The 16,393-nt window shown below is 47.2% G+C and overlaps 1 long non-coding RNA gene across 13 annotated transcripts in view; it reads right to left on the bottom strand.

Annotated features, from left to right (window-relative positions):
• The window catches only part of LOC126961609 (uncharacterized), a 205,926-nt gene that overhangs the window by 105,708 nt on the left and 83,825 nt on the right, over positions 1–16,393 (bottom strand). For all 13 annotated transcript variants that reach the window (XR_007728356.1, XR_007728359.1, XR_007728355.1 and 10 more), the window contains one exon: positions 6,119–6,247. This is a non-coding gene — a long non-coding RNA (uncharacterized LOC126961609). The remainder of the gene's footprint in view (positions 1–6,118; positions 6,248–16,393) is intronic.

Here is a 16,393-nt window from a genome sequence, read left to right on the forward strand (position 1 = left end):
TATCTTAAAAGGAAAGTGGTCCAATAGGTTGCAAAGAGCAAAACCAGGAGTCAAGAGCTGTCTCTAGTCTCAGGAGCCGGATGCTGTGAACACAGGGTGTTCAATAAATACCTAACTGATGTCTGAGCAAGAAAGAGACAAAGAATGACAACGGTCCATTGGGCTCAGCTTAGGCAAACACTCAAAGCCAGGATACAATCAGAACAGGACAAGAGAGGCTCTTACAGTCACTTGATTCAGGGTTCTTGTTTTAAAGATGGGGCTATGAAGGATCAAAGGGGTCAGCTAGGGATCAACACTCAAAGGGCAGCTTTGGGCCAAGGCAGTGAAACCAGCCTGGTGAGCTGAGATGCACGTTACCCAGTAAATACAGGTAAATAGACTGTGCCTCTGCAGTGTGATAGTTAATTTTGTGTGTCAACTTCACTGGTCCACAGGATTTCCAGAGAGCTGGTTAAACAGCATTTCTGAGTATGTCCAGATGAGGTTATCATTTCAACCAGGAGACTGAGTAAAGCAGATGGTCCTCTCCAATGCGGGGTGGGCCTCGCTCAGCCCACTGAGGACCTGAATAGAACAGAAAGGCACAAGAAGGTTGAATTTCATCTCTGCCTGATTGCTTGTGCTGGGACACCGATCTTCTCCTGCCCTTGGCATTCCTGGTTCTCAGGCCTTCGAACCCAGACTGGAATCTACACCACAGGCTCTCCAGCCCTCTGCCCTTTCTGATACAACAGCTGCTTTCCTAGGTCTCCAGCTTGCAGGTGGCAAATCACAGAACCCCTCAGGCTCCATAATTGCATGAGCCAATACCTTATAATAAATAAATCTCCTAGATACAGATTTAAATATCAAAGTAGATATCGATATAGACATGGATATGCATCGATCTGCATCTTCCATTGGTCCTGTTTCTCTGGAAAACTCTGACTAATACACCTGTGTATTTTAAAGACTTTAAAGAAGGATAAAGCTCTTTTTTTATCTACTCTGTTTACTCCTCACAGTCTATCTCAGCACCTGACTCATAGCAGGGAAGTGGACAAGGGCAGAGAGGACAGGAGGGAATGGCTACCGCCTTCCAGTCACCACACAAAGTGCTGGGGAGGTGGGTTCGGTGAGACCCGAGGCTCTGCTCCCAGGGAAGGTTGGACAGACCATGTTCCCAAACACATCCCCCTATCAGCAGATCCCTTCCCACAAAAGGCACTGTAGAGAGAAAGTGCCTTTCTGTTTCATCTTCAGAAGAAACAGAGCTGAAAGAAGGGGCTAGGAGTGGGCAGAGAACAATGGTGGTGAAGTAGAGACGTATGGAGAGGGGGTGAGGAGCAGCATGAGAGAGTACAAAGAATGTGCCAGGAGAACAGGCGGGCACAGGGAAGATTTAAGGGATTCAGAAGACTCATGCACTGATTTGAGAGCCACCATCCATGAGCAGGGGGGATCTCAAGCAATGCAATTGCTCCAAGCCTCCAGTCCCTTCATCTGTGAAATTCTGGGATCATGAAGCTGGCTTCACTCTCTGCGATTTCCTTCAGAGAGAGCACAGCGGCTTTTCTCCTTTATTCCAGGCACAGGCACCCTGCACAGTCGCACACTGCAGGTTCTCGTTTGATATTTGTGCATTACAAGAAAGGAGAAAAGATGAGCAATCACTTTATAAACTGTAAAGTCCTGGGCAGATGGCAGGGCTGCCTTTGTTTCTCAAGACAGACTGGGGAGCTTCTGAAGGGGGAATACTTTCTTCCTCACTTTGCCTTTCCAGCCCCAAGTCAGTGTCCTGAATTCACTCAACCCAAGAAAACGTTCGCCAAGCATGTCCTATGTGCTGTCAAAATGCCAAAAGCTGGAAGCAGACAGAGAACAAGCCCCAGACCCTGCAATCCAGGGGAGGAGAGATGATGTTCAGGAAAGTGAAATGCTGCTTCTGGAGACAGAAGAAATGCCCTCAGGGAGAGGATCAGACTTGACTATGCCAAAGCCCAGCCTTTCCTGAAAACCATAATGATAATCAACACCCATAGTGACAGCTGCAGAGGGTGGTCACCTGTGTGGCTGGCTGCTATGTGAGCTGGACTGAAAGACACTCAGAAATGCTTTCATTTTCAGGGGTTGGCACAGCCACAGCCCCTGCTCCCCGCTTGGGCCTAGCTCATTACAGGCATCACAGAGGAAGCTCCGTATCTGTGGGTGTGACGGTGTATGATCAGTGAAAGATGTTATCAGAAGAAAAAAAAAATTAGGCACATTTTCCCCTAGACTTACTAATCCTTCCTCTGCAATTACCCTCATGTTTTGACATTAATTGAACTCTGTCTTTACTACTAAAAATAAACTCCAGGGCAATTGCAATGCACCAAAAACCTCAATATGAAACCACAAGAAACAGTAATAGAGAAATGGGCCAATACCAAAGGTGTTTTGAGAAGATGTTTCTGTTTCAAGTGTAGAGTTCCGAGTGGGCCGAGAGTTCTTTAAAATCCTGTGGACGTCAAGTACAGGAAGCAATCTTTACACACACACCTTGTGGCGAAAGACTGGTGCCGGCTTGTATCCCTTGACAGGGAAGCGGGAGCCTGCTGATGCGGTGTCAACAAAGGCCAGGGGGCCAGCATGGCCAGTGTGGCAGTATCAGGCAGGGAGCCAGCAGATGACACCAGGGGGAGGCAAGGCCAGGAGAGGAGTCCAAAAGGGCAAGTGAGGGTCTAAAGGGAAGAAGCCCATCCTGTCTGCATATCCAGGGAGTGGGGCCAGGGGTGAGCAAGAATGACACTGAGAGGGTCAGGAGCTAGGCGGGTCAGGAGCTGGAAGGAGAAACAAACAGGCTCCCATTCATTGCCCATTTCCTCGGGCAAGGTTCCGTCATCCTCACAAGCAGACCAAGTGGCTTCTGGTCCATGATGTGGCTGGGAAAATTGAAGTCTGGTTGGGTGTGTGGTGTGTGCCTGTAGTACTAGCTACTCAGGAGGCTGAGGTGGGAGGATCGCTTAAGCCCAGAAATTGGAGGCTAGCCTGGGCCACATAGCTAAGTCCCTGACTTTAAAAAAAATTTTTTTTTTAATTTTTATGTGTGTTTTGAGACAGTCTTGCTCTGTCGCCCAGGCTGGAGCGTAGTGGCACGATCTTGGCTAACTGCAACCTCTGCCTCCTGGTTTCAAGTGACTCTTGTGCCTAAGCCTCCCAAGTAGCTGGGATTACAGGTGTGTGCCACCAAGCTCAGCTAATTTTTGTATTTTTAATAGCAACAGGGTTTCACTATGCTGGCCAGGCTGGTCTCGAACTCCTGGCCTCAAGTGATCCACCCACCTCAGCCTCCCAACATGCTGGAATTACAGGTGTGAGCCACTGTGCCTGGCAAGAATTTTTTTTTTTTTAAGAAAGAGAGAAGTTTGACAAGCTGTAAAAGACTCGCCTAGAGTCACATAGGCAGTGGTAGGTGGAGCCTGGGGTAGACCCTAAGTGTCTGGCTCTGTTCCTGGTGCCTTTGCTGCATGGCAGGCAACAGTCCTGACTCATGGGTGGGAAAGGTGAGGATGCCCTCCAATCGGCGTGTGTCCCAGCCAGGCTGATTTCTAGGCAGGTACAGACAGGCAGGCTCCCAGTGCGAGAAGTGCCTTTAGGTCAAGTAGAACTGCGGGCACAGACGCAAATGCCTGGGCCTTTCTTCAGGTTCTGTCATGGAACAGACTGCCTGAGGCTGTGCTCAACACTGCGGGCCTCAGAAACCCAGCACTTGCCCCTGTTCTGTCTTTCTGCTCCCAGCAGCTGAATTCTAGGGAAATGTCTCTCTGTCACCCCACCCCGACACAGACCTGCCAAGTTTTTGGCTTTCAGATTCTCTGCCACATGACTGAGGTCCCATCAGCCTTTTTCCCTAATATGTGAATAGCTTATTCCAGCCCTCCAGGTGCAACAGGGCATGGGGATCAGCTGGAAAGGCTGCTGCCCCTGTACGCTCTCCTGCTCCCTAAGCCTGCATCAGGAGCATCGGCTCCCAAGACATAATTCAATGACTGTCCCTGAGGGTCAAAAAGAGCTACAAGGCTGAGGTGGGTGGATCACGAGGTCAGAAGATCGAGACCATCCTGCCTAACACGGTGAAACCCCGTCTCTAATAAAAATACAAAAAAATTAGCCGGGCGTGGTGGCGGGTGCCTGAAGTCCCAGTTACTCGGGAGGCTAAGGCAAGAGAATGGCTTGAACCCGGAAGGTGGAGCTTGCAGTGAGCTGAGATTGCGCCACTGCACTCCAGCCTGGGCGACAGAGCAAGATTCCATCTCAAAAAAAAAAAAAAAAAAAAAAAAAAAAGGCTGCGTAGGGCTCCCAAGGAAGGTTTGTCAGCTGTAGACATTGTAGTAGCAGAAGTGAGAAATTCAACAATGAAATGAAAATGAATGCATAATATGAATGCACAAAGGTGCTGAGCTCTAAACAACGGAAAGCATTTTTAATTGCTAAACAGCACCTTGGCTCCCAGTGTGCTTTATTGACAAGCATCTTTCAAGAGCCACAAGAGGCAGCACCTGCTCCAGGAAGTCTCCCTGCATGGAGAAAGTCCCCTCCACCATCCTTACATACACCTAGGGAGTATGGAGTATCGTATGTGTGCCAGTCTCCCCACCTTGACTGAAGGGCAAGGCCTCATGCTCTTCACCTCTGCCTGCCACAGGAATACTGACTATCACAGCAGATTTGAAATGCAAATGCGCTTTTGAAAATTTAAGGCACAATACAAAAGATGATATATGTAGCACAACAGGAGTACAGTTATCTGCTGTGTTCTCAGTTCTGACTTCTCTGTCTTCTCACCAGTCCACACCTTCTCACCCACCTTTCCACCCTTGCATAACTTTCAAATTCATGATAGGAATCACGTCAGTTTCCTTTTCATCATGTCGTTTATTCTTTCCAACATCTTACTTTAAAAAAAATTGCAACTGACCTCATTCTTTCCTCTGAACCTTTAAAAAACTTTCTTCTTTTGGTTATTTCTCTGTCTCTTTTTCCCTCTCCTTTTAATTACTTATTCATTTGTTCTTTCCCCCTGGGTCAGGCATTATGCCAGATCTTGGGATGTGTAAAACAGTCCTTGCTCTAAGCAATTTCACCAGCAATAGGGGGAATGGGCAGGGGAATGGGCAGGGGAAGGGGCAAGGGACATTTCAATCCAGTGCAGTAGGCATGGTATAATGGAGCCATGTCTTCACTTGCCCGCTGCTGTCCAGTGGAGGAAGTAATCGACTCTGCTTTGGGTGAGGGGCTGCGCACAACTGGGAAGGTGATTCTCAGCTGTTTCCCAGGCTGACTTGGTGATAGGTGAAAGACTGGGGGGACAGCAAATGAAAGACTTCAAAATAACCTGGTACATGGAAGGAATTCTAAATGGTATAATTGATGAATAATTTGCAAAAACTCTCTTGCATTTTGGAGCATTTCTTCCTCAGTGCAAGGCAGCATGCTATAAGCTGTTTTTCTCCAATATCTCATTCAACACATACAATATCTCCTATTTTACTAATGAGGAGATCAAGGCTTTGAGAGGCTGAGTGACTTGTCCAAAGGGAGGCAAGTAGCAAAACCAAGAAAACCCAAGTCTACTGAAGCGTTCAGTCTTAACCTCTAACCCTTTACCCCCTGCACCCTCCGCCTTAGTGTGGAAGGAGCATGGAATTCAAGGAGGTGAAAGGAGGAAGCACAGATTGGCTGGGAAAGGAGGAAGAGCTCATGTTCTGGATGTCCCGAAGGTGTTTCAATCTGACTATACAACCCTCACCCCACCTTTTCCTCTTTTCCCCAAGGCTGTCTCCACATGTTTTCGCAAGACAGCTGGAGCATCCTGCAGCTTCTGCTACAAGTGGGGCATTCACTAGGAGATGGTGGGCTCCTCCCTCCACTAGGGATAGAGGGAGAGCTTCGTAGGCACAATGAATAAGTGGACTAGACTCTGAGAACCAGGTCAAGGTGAGGTTATGGGGAGCCAGCTTCCCAAGCACATTGGAGTGGCACAGGAAGACACGCCGAGAGGTCAAGAACCACAACCCAGGTTGTGCTGCAGGAGATCATCAACTCCAAAAGCTATGTTTGGTTTCACAAGGATCAGGAGGATGAAGTCCCTTACCTTAATTCTCCAATCTCAAAATACTCCAGCTTTAGTTCAGGTAAGGACAATTCTCAAGTCCATCCAGAGTGCTGAAGGGATATGTTTTTTTCAGATTGAAAGTGCCTAAATCCCAAGTGTAACAGGATTCTAGGAACACATAAAAAAAGGATACATATTAATACTAATGTTTACCTTGAATAGATTTGGTAATGAGATGTTTCATTCATTTAAAAGATAAAGACTGCATATTTACTATACGCTGAATGAGGAGCACAAGAAGAGAAGACATTTAATGAGCAATGTTTATGTGCCAAGCACTGTGTTAGGCATTTTATATACATTAAACCATTTAATCCTATGAGATCGGTTTTGATATCCCCCATTTCTGAAGTCACACAGGCAGCCAGGCCAGAAGTGATGGTTGGATCTTTCTGACTCATAAGCCCCTACCCATTAATCATGTTTCCCTCCCCTACTACAGCATTTTCATTCACCTTCTTCCAAGAAAACTAGGTAGAGATGAATAAGAAACATACCCAATAACTTCATTCTGAGAATGGCCGGTCCCTGGGTGCCCAGCCCATTTCATACACAGTGGGGATCCTGTGAGCCATGGAGGCTGCATCAGATTAACTTTGTTGTAAGTTTTATCTGAGCCCAACACTGTCATCTGGTAACATGTGTTCTGTGGACCTCATGCATTATTCAGGAAACAAAAAAATGTAGCCCCACCAGAGATTCTTAACTGATCATCAGGATGGCTAGATGAGGTGGTCAAAAGGGGTGGGACAGTGTGGAGAATGAGGTCCAGGAGCCACCCTTCTACGCTACCCTGAAGCAGCGTCTCGTACTTAGCCTGGGGGTTCAGGCACTGACCTTCTCTGTCCTTCCAAGAACCGTGATGCTCCGGTGTGGCCCCCACAGAACACCCCATTTGTACATTTACAATAGGGTACCCTTTTCCCTTTTCAGGCCCCCCACCCCCTATTCTTTGGCAGCCAAATCATGAATGAGATGAAGCTTAGTCAGCACAAACTCAGAATAAAGAACCCTGCAAATTCTGAAGGGGAATTTGCTCTTAACTCTGGAATAGCTGATGAAACATCCTTGCCCCACAGGCAAGAACGGAGGGCGGGGGGCTTGTATTCCCCACTTGGATTTCCTCATCTCTCCCCGAGGAACAACTTGGCCATAAGTTTCTTCTCTGAGGCCCTCTGGTTGTCTGCCGTCTTCCTTCCTTAGATGTGTTGGTATCACGGATAGGCCTGCAATGGTTCTGCAAGCCTCAGAGTCCTCACCTCCTCCCATTCGGTGCTGGCTTAACGCATCCTGCACTCAGAGTCCAGTTCCCAGCAGCACAGAGTGAATTCCCCCTTACCCTGAAAAGTCCCCTTGACTAGCTAGGCCCGCGGAAAGATGCTGTCCTCAGCGCCTCCGGGCTCCCCAGTGAGCAGCCTCCCACACGCCTCAGGCATTGTGACTGGGAAAGCACTTTTAGCCTTATTGTCAAAATGCATTTGCTTCATTACCCAAAAAGAGCAGAGGCACAGCCTCCTGGTGGACGGTGGGCTCTTCTCAGGCTTCCTGGGATGGCGTCCCAGTTCTACTACCTAAAGAGACTTTTCAGGACCCTGAACAAGTACTCAAACGTGAGCTCTCTGAGCCTCAGTTTCTCATCTTAGAGGCTTGTTCCTGGTGTTCGGTGAGAATCTTTGCAGAGTTTAGCACTTGTCTCTGGATATTATAAGCCCATAGACACGTCAGCTTTTATTAGTACCACTTAGGCAAATGCTAGAGACTTAACTTCTTCCTCTCCTCCCAAGAGGAAATGAAAAGGCCTCCCCTCTCTCTATCTCGCCACAGTGACTTAGTGTAGGGGCTCAGCACATGGGGCCAAGGGAACAAATGAAGGCAGTGAGACTGGGCCAAAGCCTGGGGCTTCAGTCAAAGGTTCTTAGCTCCAGGCCTGGCTGCAACCCTCCCTTCCCAGTGTACTCATGTGTGAAAAAGAGTGGATTCAAACACTACTCGTCTGCCAGGTGCGCTGACAGGATTAAATGAGACAGTGCGTAAAAGAGGCACTCTGTAAACTACCAAGGAAATCCAGCGAATTACAACAACAGCGCCGTTACTGGCAAATGCTGTAGAAGACATTTCACTAAGGACTATTCTCCTGGGACCTCACTGAACACACACACACACACACACACACACACACACACACACACATACACACACACACAGAATCCCCAAGAAGTCAGGAGACAGACATACCCTTTCTTCCCATTTTACAGATGTGGAAACTAAAGTTCAGAGGAGCTAAGGAGGCTGCCTGACACCAAGAGACAAATCCGCAAATGCAGGGCTGAAGTGTCGGTTTGCAAGCTGATGTCCTCTCCTCCTTGTAAGGGGCTGGGAAGAGGGGATTGCAATAACCCAGCATGATGGCTCCTGCAGAAAAAAGACCCTTTTTCCAAGGCAGCCAAACTGATTAACGTTTTTAATTAATGTTTTTAGCCACACACACAAAACAATGTTCCATGGAAATTAAAGAAATTAAAATTTCTAAGCTTCTCCCAGGAGCTGCCAAGAATCCTGGGCAGACCGGGGTGTTTGCAGCCCAGTGCAAAACAGAAGGTCATAGCCCCACCTGAAAACGCTGAACCTGCTCAGCGGGGGTCACTGCCCACCCACAGAGTGACAGGCCACTAGGAGAGAACTCGCTCAGAAATATGCCAATGCCAATAATCGGTGGGAGAAGCAGGGAGTGAAGAGGAAGGTCTGATGGGAGGTGCTGGAGCCTGGGACTGAAGGGGCAGGTGGCTGCCCCCAGATCCTCTGGCTATCCTCCCACCTGACACAGTTCTCAAGGATGGGATATCCACCTGCTGTGTCACTGACTGAGGTACCTGCACCTGATGTGGCCAAGCAAGCCATGGGCTTTCTAAGGACACTGACAACACATCCCTGATGTCGCCTGGGACCGCAGAAGGTCATGCTGGGCCCAATGCTGTGCTCTGATGTCTGAGGAGCTTGAATGCCAAGGCCAGGCAGACTCAGGATCTCCGAGGCTCCCAGGAGGTTCGGGGCAGAGGTGTGCTCTGTGTTAACATCTGTTCTCCTCTCTGCCAGCACAATATCAAGCAAGCCACAGTTTCAGATCATCCATTCCTCTCCACAGGCCAAGAGGCAGGGCCATATTATCTTCCTTCTCCAACCGGAAGGTGAATTGCACAGGGGCTAGGTAACCTGAACAAGGACAGGCAGTCCCACATGTTAGGCAGGTCTCTGTTGGAAAGACGGAGAGACCCAGGGTATAACACACAACATTGACTGATCACCAGCTCTGTTACCAGCAAGGTGACTCATCCTGCACAGCTGCTGGCCTTGGATGCCACCAGAACGTGGCTCAGGCAGTGGGGCCAACTGGGTGGGCAGATGGCAGCGAGGACTAGTCACCAAGGGCTAGGGTAGGAGCCCTTGGCCACTTGGCAGGAGACAGTGAACTAGCTTCAAAATGAGCAGCGGCACTTGGGTTCATGATGTAAAAATCATCAAAACACCATCGCCCACTGAAAATAGACCACGGAGGTAGACTATGGTACCTGCAGGAGCTACAGATGGCACACAGCGGAACTGTTTTCCCTGGGAAGCTCCTGAGTGCAAGCTCCAATTTTGGGATATGTTCTTTCCCTCTGGAGAAGGCCGCATAAAAGGACATAGAAACAGATACTCCTTCTCACAGGGAGTCAGCAGAGCCTGGCCCCAACGCTTGCTAGATTCAAATCCAGCAGGCTGAGCATGGGGTGCGGGGCAGGGTGGGAAGTGCATAGTCTGCCCAGCTCTGAGCCAGTCCCCGCCAGTTAGAAACTGTGTCAACATGGCAAGTCAGCCGAGCCTCTCTGGTCTTCATCTGTAAATCAAGGATTTAAAAAAAAAAAAAAAAGCAGCTACTCAGTCAGGCACAGTGGCTCACATCCGTAATCCCAGCACTTTGGGAGACTTAGGCAGGAGGATTGTTTGAGGACAGAAGATCGAAACCAGCCTGGAAGGCTGGGCACAGTGGCTTACACCTGTAATCCCAACACTTTGGGAGGCCGAGAGGGGAGGATCATGAAGTCAGGAGTTCAAAACCAGCCAGGCCAAGATGGTGAAACCCTGTCTCTGCTAAAACTACAAAAATTAGCCAGGGGTGGTGGCAGACACCTGTAATCCCAGCTACTCGGGAGGCTGAAGCACGAGAGTCACTGGAAGCTGGGTGGCAGAGGTTGCAGTGAGCTGAGATTGCACCACTGTACTCTTGCCTGGGTGACAGAGTGAGAATCTGTCAAAAAGAAAGGAAAAGAAAAGAAAAGAAAAGAAAGAGAGAGAGAGAGAGAGAAAGAAAGAGAGAAAGAAAGAAAGAAAGAGAAAGAAAGAAAGAAAAGAAAGAAAAAAAAAAAAGAAGAAAGAAGGAAGGAAGGAAGAAAAGGAAGGAAGGAAGAAGGAAGGAAGGAAGGAAGGAAGGAAGGAAGGAAAGGAAAGAAAAAGAAAAGAAAAGAAAAGAGAAAGAAAGAAAAAAGAAAGAGAGAGAAAGAAAAGGAAGAAAGAAAGAAGGGAAGGAAAGAAGAAAGAAAGAAAAGAAAGAAAAAAGAGAAGAGAGAAAGAAAGAAAGAAAGAAAGAAAAGAAGAAAGAAAAGAAGGAAGGAAAAAGAAGGAAGGAAAGAAGGAAAGAAAGAAAAGGAAAAGAAAAGAAAGAAGAGAGAGAAAGAAAGAAAGAAAAGAAAGAGAGAGAAAGAAAAGGAAGGAAGGAAAGAAGGAAGGAAGGAAGGAAAGAAGGAAAGAAAGAAAAGGAAAAGAAAAGAAAAGAAAGAGAGAGAGAGAAAGAAAGAAAGAAAGAAAGAAAAGAAAGAGAGAAAGAAAAGGAAGGAAGGAAAGAAGGAAGGAAGGAAAGAAGGAAAGAAAGAAAAGGAAAAGAAAAGAAAAAGAAAGAAAGAAAAGAAAGAAAAAAGAAAGAAAAGAAAGAAAGAAAGAAAGAAAGAAAGAAAGAAAGAAAGAAAGAAAGAAAGAGAAAGAAAAGGAAGGAAGGAAAGAAGGAAGGAAGGAAGGAAAGAAGGAAAGAAAGAAAAGGAAAAGAAAAGAAACCAGCCTGGCCAACATGGCAAGACCCCCGTCTCTACTAAAAATACAAAAATTAGCTGGGAATGGTGGCGCATGCCTGTAATCCCAGCTGCCTGTAATCCCAGCTGTAATCCCAGCTGCAGAATGCTTAATACAATCTCTGGCTCAGAGTGGGTGCTTGATAAACACTTTGTTATTCTCAGATTCTAATTGCTGTCCTTATTCCTGTTGCCTGGTAAGCAAATTAGGTTTCAGAACAGATAGTCTGGATTTGAATCCTAGCTCTGCCACTTGCTGAGAATGTGACCATAGACAAACCATTTTACTTCCCGATGCCTGGGTTTTCTTATCTACAGAAATGTGGATGTGACCACCAGCCACAGGGGGCCACTGAGGATTACAGAATTAAAGCAAGTGGTGTGGTATGAGCTTTCAAAAATAGCAGTCTCAACCCAAATTGAGGACCATTTCTACAAAACGACCTACCTGGACTCTTTAAAAATATCAAAGTCGGCTGGGTGCGGTGAGTCACGCCTGTAATCCCAGCACATTGAAAGGCCAAAGCGGGTGGATCACTTGAGGTCAGGAGTTCGAGACCAATCTGGCCAACGTGGTGAAACCTTGTCTCTACTAAAATTACAAAACTTAGCCAGGCTTTGTGGTGCACACCTGTAATACCAGCTACTCGGGAGCCTGAGGCGGGAGAATCACTTGAATCCGGGAGGCGGAGGTTGTAGTGACCTGGGATCAAGCCACTGTACTCCAGCCTGGGCCACAGAGTGAGACTCTGTATCAAACAAAACAAAACAAAAAAATCAAAGCCAAGTATGACTGGGGAACATGAGACACAGCCACTAAATGCAATAATGACCCATAATTGGGAAAAAAAATAGTCAAAAAGGACGTTACTGGGACTACTGATCAAATTGTGTGTGGCCTGAGGATTAAATAATACAATTGCGGCAATGCTAAATTTCCTGAGTTTGATGATTACACAGTCGTTACGTAAAAGAATGTTGTTATCCTTAGGAAACACACACTGAATATTTAGGGATGAAAGGGCATGTCTACAACTTACTCGAATGGGTCAGGAAAAAATAGTGTATTTGGTGGTGGGGTGGAGTGTGAGTTAACAACTGATGATCTGGGTGTGCAGTAGTTCTTCATATCTTCATAATTTTTTTCTGCAAGTTTGAAATTATATTAAAATAAATAAGGACCACAAGCTACAGAACAAGAGGGCGAGAACCACCTGAAGAGCCTGGAGTATTAACTGCCCATGCAAGCAAGAAATCAAAGCCTTCCTCAAAAAACCTGTGTCACCTGAATTACAAATGTTAGGATTTACTATGTAGAAAACTACAAAGGGCAAGGCTGAAATTTCATTTGAACCACCACCTCTGTCCAAGAAGAAAGAAAAATGGATGGCTACTACTGTTCCTACAGTCCAGGGCCAGGCTGACAGGGCCATCAGGAAACAATTAGACCACATCCCTAGCCATCCAGCAGCCTGGCGCATAGGTGAACTGGGATTTGACCCCAGGCTGCCTCAACATGAAGCCAGAGGAGGGCAGGTACTCCAAGTCAAGCAGCAGCCAGCCTCAAGATCAGCCCTTCCTCTGAAGCCGAGGCCCCACACACTGTAATGCTGAGCCCTTAATATGGCTGCAAACTGCACGGGAGCCCAGACCCGTGTCTCCCTGCCCTCTGTACTCCCACCACACTGCCCCCAGCGCTGTGCACAACCGGTGCTCAACACTCGTCTGTAGATGGACTCATGGACACACATCTTCTTTTCAATAATGTACAGACTCTTTCAGGAAGAAGGACCAAGAAACCTGCAACAACTGTGTGTGTCCCAGGGAGGAGAAACAGGGGTCTGGGGACATGAGGGTTGGCAGTCTTCAATGGAAAACTTTGTATGCCTTTTGGATTTTGTGTCTTGTAAATGCTTTACTTATTCAAAAAGTTTTGTGTTGTTTTCCTTAATTATTTTAATTGATTCATTTATTTTATTTATTTATTATTGTTTGTTTGTTTATTTTTGTAGAGGCAGAGTCTCACTGTGTTGCCCAGGCTGGTCTGGAACTCTTGAGCTCAAGCCATCCTTCCTCTCCTGCCTCCCAAAGTGCTGAGATCCCAGGCATGAGCCACCGCACCCAGCCATTTTGTTTTTTTAATACAAAAGGAAAGAAAAGAAATTGACAAAGTTACCTGTGTCAAAGTTACCTGTGAGGCTGCCATGTGTGTGAAGCCGTGAGTAATCCCATGCTACTTAATGCTGAGTCCCTGGAACACGGCAGTTCCTCGCTACGCTACACATCCTCCTGTTTTCAGAGGGTGAAGAGACTAGAATGATGAAAGACTCAGAGTCAGCAGCATCACTGATTTTACTGGAGAGTGTTTACATTTGATCACCAAAAGTCCAGTCCTTATGTTTCTGAAACGCTAGAGCTGCTGTTAAAACAAGGTCAGAAAGCCAGCCTCAAGTAATCCTAACATCGTTATCCAACTCCAATAGGTGCCAGGAACTGTGAAGATGTTTTCATCCCTACAACAACCCAAGAAGGTGGGTAGGTGCCCATATTATCCCCATCTTACATCTCAAGAAACCAGGTCACAGAATGGTCACAAAAGGCACCCAAGACCTCTGCAGAGGGAGAAGCCTGGTAGGTGAGGGAAGGAAGTCTAGCGCCAGAGACTGGGCTCCTAAAGTCTATACATCCACCTTGAAGGGAGTGTGAGGACCACCACTGTCCCAGGAAAAAAGGATTTGACTCAGAGAACCCTGGGTTCCAAGCCAAGCTCCTTCCAAAAGCCGCAGGTGTGGTCAGACAGCCTTTGGTGGCACCACCTTGTGTGAGGACTGAGGAAGATAATATGTGAGGAAATGCTTTGGAAACTGTAAAGTGCCATGCAAATCTCACCGTAGAAACAGAAGATGCAGCGGGGGTGTGGGGAGGAAGGAGGCATCTGGAAGTTCAACCTTACCGGGAGGTTTTCCCTGAGCTATTAGGAGTATTTCCCCTCCTAGTCTTCTACCTCAAACTTTCCTTTTTGTACTACTTACATTCAACTTTCCCTCAAAAACATCCTCCCACTTCAGAGGTGTTAAGTTATTAAGTCAGCCCTAAATGTAAATAGTTTTCATTTCTCTAACCCCAAAAACCTCCCTTCCCGCCAGCATGCTTTGGTCTTGTCACCCAGAACATCAAAGCCATTGTTTTCCGTAAAAGCGTTCTGATCACTTGGGTGACTTGTGCAGATAAACACCACCCACCACATGCCAGGCTGTGCAGCACCTTCCTGGTGCCCTGTCAGGAGGTCAATGGGCCGGGAAAAAATGCCAAACTCTACTGGCAAATGCTTTGCACATGGTCACATGCCCTGCACCTCTCTCCAAGTTCTTTGGGTAGCCTTGGCCAGTCCCTTCCCCACCAGGGACCTCTTGCTAAGGAAGGAGGTTGGACCAAGCAATCTCTAGTTCTCTTTGAGATCTAAAATTCACTGATTCCATCTCATCCTCCCTGCTCAGAACTTCCTGAAACATGACAGTTCATTTATACACACACACACACAGAGAGAAGCTAAGTAACTGCGTACAAGCTGGGCTCTAAGCCTGGGCGCGGTAGCTCACGTCTGTAATCCCAGCACTTTGAGAGGACAAGTTAATGGATCTCTTGAGGTCTGAAGTTCGAGACCAGCCTGGCCAACATGGTGAAACCCCGTCTCTACTAAAAATACAAAAATTAGCTGGGTGTTGTGGTGGATGCCTATAATCCCACCTACTCAAGAGGCTGAGGCAAGGAATCACTTGAACCCAGGGGGTGAAAACTGTAGTGAACCGAGATTGCACCACTGCACTATACCCTGGGTGACAGAGCGAGACTCCGTCTCAAACAAAAAAAAAAAGAAGCTGTAGTTTTTGGTGACTCACAGAGGAGAAAATATATTTTTTCCACTTAGCTCAAAAGAATGGTTCCTCCATTCTTCAATTACTCAAATGATGTAACGATGTAAAGTCACCAAGCCAATGGGGCACCTGGGGAAGTTCCAGGCTCCTGGGAGTTCAAACATCAATGAAGGTAAGTGAAGCAGGGAATTTCCCACGGTGGACAGGTGCACCCAGAGGTGGGTTGCAACAGAGAGTCCCCCTCCCTGAGAAAACATCCCATATCCGTTCAACTCTCCAGATCAATAAGCCACCTTCTAGGGAGCCCAGGAAACACTGAGCCCAACGCTGGCCCAGAGCCCATCGTCCAGGAAGTCACGCCCCCAGTATGAAGGTTGCCTCTTCCAGGAAGTCAATGTTGAGCCACCGCTCAGCCCAAACCCCTAGACTGTAACCTCTATAAGGGTAGCAATCGTGCCTGGCATGTCATAGGAGCATAATACATCATAAATATTTGCTAAATGACTTACTCACAGTGCTTCCATAAAGCTTAAAGGTAATTCCATTCCCCAAAATACTGGGTGCTTTTATGTGCTAGATACTGGGGATAAAATGGCAAACAAAGCAGATATTTGGCCAGGCACAGTGGTTCACACCTATAATCCCAGCACTTCAGGAGGCTGAGGCAGGAGGATCACTTGATGCCAGGAGTTCAAGACCAGCCTAGGGAGAACAGTGAGATCCCATCTCTACAAAAATATTTTAAAAATTAGCCGGATGCTGTGGTATGGACCTGTAGGTCTAACCACTTGGGAGGCTGAGGTGGAAGGATGGCTTGAGCCCAGGAGGTCGAGGCTGTAGTGGGCTATGATCACGAGGATGCACTCCAACCTGGGTGACAGAGCAAGACCCTTTCACTAAAAACAACCACCACCACAACAAAAAAACAAAGCGGATGTTTCTCCATCCAGGCTTCTTCTAAAGCAGTTGCTAAAGTGCTGGCAGATGACCATCTGCTCTCAGCCCTCTCTGGGAACTGCCTTGGCCGAATACAATCACCTTGTTCAAGATTAGGCATCCTTTGGGTTGGGGTGGGGGACACATGAAATGACTGATCAGCCCTCACCTCAATTCAGGACAATTCTGAAGGATCAGTCTAGCTCCCAGGCTCCCCTGGCATTGGCCTTTGTTGAGACATAGTTACAATTCCACTTCTCCCTCTGCCCAACTATGGTTTCTTCCCCTTCAGTTTCACAGCTGTTGATCCCAAAGGAATCCCATAATAAACATTCTACTTGTTA

Source organism: Macaca thibetana, chromosome 8, assembly GCF_024542745.1.
Source record: "Macaca thibetana thibetana isolate TM-01 chromosome 8, ASM2454274v1, whole genome shotgun sequence".
In the NCBI taxonomy this organism is placed as follows: domain Eukaryota; kingdom Metazoa; phylum Chordata; class Mammalia; order Primates; family Cercopithecidae; genus Macaca; species Macaca thibetana.